The sequence below is a fragment of the Bos mutus genome, chromosome 13 (assembly GCF_027580195.1).
Source record: "Bos mutus isolate GX-2022 chromosome 13, NWIPB_WYAK_1.1, whole genome shotgun sequence".
Classification (NCBI taxonomy): Eukaryota; Metazoa; Chordata; class Mammalia; order Artiodactyla; family Bovidae; genus Bos; species Bos mutus.
In genome coordinates, this window is record NC_091629.1 from 62,069,216 (window position 1) to 62,075,215 (window position 6,000).

Below are 6,000 nucleotides of genomic sequence, written 5' to 3' on the forward strand. Positions count from 1 at the left end.
TTCTTTCCTCTCAATCACATATTTGCAGAATTGTGACTGTCCTTCAAAATTGGCTCTAAACGTTGCTTCTTATTTTTTTTATCTTTAAGGCGTAAGGTTATCAGCCCTGAAACCTGAAGCTAGCCACAAATGGCCTCATCTCCCTCCTCCCTGGCTCAGGCAATGAATTCGCATGTAAACTGGGAAGGACCCCAAATGGCAACAGCTGCACCCCACAGGCTATCACTCCCTTCACACTGAACAGGGCCTGTGGCTGGTCTCCTCTGCTTCCTTCCATCCCCTTCAAGAAAAAAGAAACACTCAGCAGACTTCCATCGACCTCACCCGGCCAGAGGACAAAGCAAAGAAAATCTCTTTATGACACATGTCACTGTGAAATCATTCTCGTGGTTTTGATAAATATGAGGTGTGCTGAAATTAAAGATCATAAATTTGGGCACTGAGAAAAGATGGCTTGGATTTAATAGAACAAACTGCTGCATGAAATCTGTCTTCTTAAAGTTAATTAAAGGAAGTAGAAATGGTCATCTGTTAGCAGAAGCTAGCCCTCCAAGGAATAGTTTGTGAATATAAATGTAGAAATGTATGTACACAATTTGCACACACAGGTAGGGATTGTATGTGTGGATATACAGTGTGTTTGCACTGACAAACAACATCTAGTCCAGAAGACACTGCTTCAGAGAAGATGAATAGCCAACAGGCACGTGAAAAGATGCTCAACACCACTAATTATTAGAGAAATGCAAATCAAAATTACAATGAGGTATCCCTCATGCCAGTCAGAATGGCCATCATCAAAGAACTACAGATGGTAAATGCTGGAGAGAATGTGGAGGAAAGGGAACCCTACTGCACTGTTGGTGGGAACGTAAATTGGTATTGCCACTGTGGAGAACAGTATGAGAGATTCCTCAAAAAAATTAGAGTTGCCATATGATCCCATTCCTGGGTGTATATCCAGACAAAACTATAATTCAAAAAGATGCATGCACTCCTATGTTCACTGCAGCACTATTTACAATAACAGCCAAGACATGGAAACAACCTAAATATCCATAGACAGACGAATGGATAAAGAAGACGTGGTACATATATACAATGGAATATTAGTCATAAAAACAGTGAAACAATGCCATTTGCAGCAACATGGATGGACCTACAAATTATACTAAGTGAAATCATACAGAAAGACAGACACCAGATGATATCACTGATATGTGGAGTCTAACATACGATACAAACGAACTTATCTATGAAACAGAAACAGACTCAACAGACATGGAGAACAGACTTGTGGCTGCCAAGGGGAGGGGTGGGGGAAGGATGGAGTGGGAGTCTGGGATTAGTAGATGCAAACTCTTATGTACAGAATGGATAAACAAGGTCCTACTGAATAGCACAGGGAACTATATTCATAAAGGAAAAGTATATGAAAAAGAATGTATATATATATGTATAACAATCACTTTGCTGTACTGCAGAAATTAACACAATAATGTAAATCAACTGTACTTCAATTAAAAAAAAAAAAACAGAAAACAAAACACAGGTTGTGTGGAAACACTCCAAACAAAGCTGTAGGCATGGCTTGGTTGTTAAGCTTGGCCCCCACCATGGAACCAACATTACTCTGTGCTGTTGGGGCCTGGACTCTGCAGACTCAGTTTCTGCTTTTGCAGGCTGCCTCCCAATTAGTATCCACCAGCAGGGGACCCTAGAGGGAGATAGGAGGTGGAGGATGGAGGAAGGAGCAAGCCCCTTCTGGGGTGCTTCCTATCTTGTCAGTTACCCACCAGGGCCCCTCCCTCTGGACCTAGACCCTGGCAGCTGAGTCCATCAGCAGGTAGGCCCTGTCTTCAACCCTCTCCCCACACCTAGCAGGAGCCTTAGCAGTCCTGCCCTCAGAGCCGTCGGCCCTGATCCAGGTGGTGTCCTGTCCCTGAGGTCTGGGTCTGAGTTCTGCAGCCCCTCCCAAAGCTTCTTGGTCTGGAGACACTGCCCTCTTCCCTTTGTTCCTCCAGCCCTGGCATAGAAGCTGCTTTCTGCACTTGCTATTCCTTTTTCATTTCAGGGTCTGCCTTATGAGTTGTGAGTTCTCTGATACCTGCTTAACCGATTTCCTATATTAAATTCTCTCTGCTAAATAATTAGTGTTGTTTCTAGTTTCCTGACTAGTTTAAAAAATTAGGGAATCAAATTATATGCATATGGAATACAATCATATGAAGCTATGTAAAAACAGATGGGGAACAGAAAAAAGTATTAGGAGGAAATTTACCCAAATCCTAATAAGTGGTGGTATTAGACAGAGAGTTAGGCTTATGACAATTTTTTTTTCTCCCTTCATTTCTACTTTGGAGACTTTTTTGATAATGTGATTACATTACTTTCACAGTAAAAATGTATATCTTTTTAAAATTTTGGGTAATAGTTGCTTTACAATGTTGTATTAGTTTCTGCTTTACAGCAAAGGGAATCAATTGAAAATATACATCTTTATATATTTTTTAAATAGAGAATTCAGTGTCCAGTACGAGACTATGTAACCTGAATAAAGTTTGGCTGATAAAACCAGATGAATTATAATCTGGGTAATGAAAAGTCATCGAAAATATGATCACAATTCCACCGGGGATATCTTCGGAAAAAGAGAAGTGATGTCACAGCTCTCCAAGGCAGTGGGTAATGGTACAGTTCAGAAATAACACAATCAGAAGATTGATATGAGTCTCCAGCAAATTCTACAACAGCCAATTACGCAGAGGACTTGAGAACCCTGGGAAAAAGCTTGGGTTTACAGACACCAAATTCTGCCAGATTCACCTCATTTCCTTTTTTGTTGGGTTATTATATGGGTTGATCATGTATTCACTTATTTATTCATTCGTTCATTCATCCAACAGACATTAATTACATAAATGTTCCAGGAACTATGTTCCAGGAACTGTCTTGGCAATGAAGACAGGAATATAAGCTTCTCATAGGAGAGAAAGGTACATGACATTCAGATGCTGTCAACATATGTCCTAGAAAATAAATCATTCTAATTTAAGCTTTTTATTTTACCCAATAATATGCAAAGCAGACATCCATATTTTATACCTGAGCCTCACACATCAGTGTCCCCCCCAGCTCTCACTTCAGGTGGAGGATGAATTACGGGGACTGGGCAGGATGAGGGGGAGGGTTTGGGGCAAGGCATGGGTGGGGTGAAGGAAGGTTTCAGGGGTGGGGAGGGTAGGTACCATCTGGCAGCCCAAACACATAAAAACAGGCAGCATATGTTTGTCGCACTTGCTCATCACAGCAGGGGCCATCAATCATTCTCAATAAGATGTCTGCTCACTGTCTTGATGTCACATGAAACTTGAATGGTCCACGTATCAGATTCTCTGATTCTCCCTTAAAGCTACAGTAGTCAGATGCATTTACTTTCTTTTTTTTTCCAAATGGAATATGTTTATTTTGCTTTAAAAGCAATGGGCTGAATTGTGATATCCACAATCTACTGCTAATAGTTTCAAATCATTAATGGCTGGCTTGTGTTTCCTATGAAGACCAATTTCCTATAACCCAGGCAAGCTTGGTCATGCTGGTTTAATCAGTCTGCTTCTCTGCCTTTTGAGAGGATGCTTACAGGAATACTGCAGTGCCAAGACCGGCGAGGAACAAGGGCTCTGAAGGATGCTCCCAGTTCAAATCCCAGCTCAGCCCCTTCCTAGTTCCATGAAGCCTGAACCAACCACTGAAACGCTGCCTTCTCTACAAGTGGATGATATTGACCACCTCAGGGTCAGAGCCATTGCACTACCCTACAACCAAAGCCACCATGCATGTCAATACTTGCCAGTAATGAACAGATTGAGCTGACTAGCAATGAAACCCATTCCATGTTTGATGTGGACAATATGCTTTTTGGGGTATTCTTTCTGATTTGATTGTCCTTATTAAATATATACAGGACATCAGAAGGAATAATTTGTCCATAGATGATCTTTAATTCTCAAGTCTAAACTTAAATAATTCTTTGTTCTTTTGGTACTCCCTATTGTGTATATTGATCTTTGTTTAAATTCTAAAACTCCATTATGGTGAGGGTTGCGAAGGTAAAGACTAAAACATTTTCGAGGTTAACCCAGATTTAAATGTTCAGTTATCTTTATTCTTTTTTCCCTCTGGATAAAGAGGCTGCACCCATAAAAATTACAAGCCAGTGGGAATGAATAAAGTAGAAAGTGAAAGTTTCCCACAATTACCAGTGGGGAGTATTGAAGATGGAATAAGGACGAGAGTTTGGTTGACCATGATCCTTGGTAGTGAACAGTGATTTTAATTTTTGACCTAGCTACATTAATATGGATGAGTCAAAATGCTCTGCTTCAGGGAAGGGAAGACCCCAAAGGAAATCTTTGTAATAAAATGTTCAAAGACTCTAGTGGGACAATAGCCAAGACATGGAAGGAACCTAAATATCCACCTACAGATGAATAGATAAAGAAGATGTGGTACGTATATACAAGGGAATGCTAGTCATAAAGAAAGAATGAAATCATGCAACAACATGGATTAACTAGACATTAGCATACTGAGTGAAGTCAGTCAGAGAAAAAGAATTACCATATAATATCACTTATATGTGGAATCTAAAACACAACACAAAGGAACTTTTCTATAAAACAAAAACAGACTCACAGACATTGAGAACAGACTTGTGGTTGTCAAGGGAGGCTGAGAAGGAAGGACTGGAAGTTTGAGTTAGCAGATGCAAACTGTTACATATAGGATGGATAAACAAGGTCCTACTGTATAGCACAGGAAACTATATTCAAAGTCCTGTGATAAATCATAATGGAAAGAATATGAAAAAGAATGCAAATATAACTGAGTCACTGAGTTATACAGCAGAAATTAATACATTGTAAATCAACTATACTTCAAAAAAAAAAGACTCTCATGTAAGGTAAAGAAGAAAACAGTGAGCATCAGGGCAGAGTTGAAGAGGAACGTTTGGGGAGGTGTGAGGCTCAAGACTGAGGATACTTAATTACTTAAATAGATCAATGAATTGCCCACATAAAGCACCACTTTTCCTAGTACTGAGAATTTTTTTCCCATGGATTTTCATAAAGGTGCCACTGAGTGAAGCAGTGACATGTCCCAGCAGCCTTTAAAAGTACAAAAAGCAATGAGTTTTGTGAAGATGTTTCTTGTATCAACTGTCAGGGAGATGAAGTCAAAATACCATCATCCAATTCAGGTAAAAGAAATGCTATGGGAATAAAAATTATGTGGTCTCTGTGTATAATTTATCCAGGAAAAATTTTAGAGCTGTAGTTCTTAACCTCTTCTGAGTTGTGGTCAATTTTGGAAAATGTTCCATTCATTTATTTTTTAAAACAAACATGTGTAGAGTCTCCATCCTATTCCAAGCGATGGCAGCTGTGGGAACGTGCTGCTTGGATGGTCTAGCGTGGGGGAACAAAGCTGCTTCTCTTCCAGACTCACCATCACGTTCACACCAAGGCTATAGCCCCCTGAGCTGTTCCTGATCCCAATCAGTGATGGAGCCCAGGCGAGAGGACCAGATAGAAATAGTCCCTGCCCTGTGGGCGATGACTATATTGTGGAAGCCATGCTAAGCATTTGGAACTTTATCTCCCCAAAGGTTTTTCATGTTTCATTTTGTTTTCTAATGGCAAAAGCCTTAAAATAAGAAACTTTAAGCAGAAGAGTGTCACCATCAGGTTGACGGAGTTTGTCTGGGTCAAAATGTTTGACATTTGATAAAGTTGGACAGGTGGCCGCCTTGGAGCCCCATCTGTCTGAAAGCAGGGACTCTTCTCGGAGTGTTACATTTAGCCTAAGCTTTTGAATCAATTGCACTGGAGGGGGTAAATGTTGCTGAGACAGAATCACTCAAAAAACAGGTGGGAAGTGAAGAATGTTTTTTATTTAACTCCATCGAGTTTGGGTGCAGCTGATCTGTGTTTAAAAAGC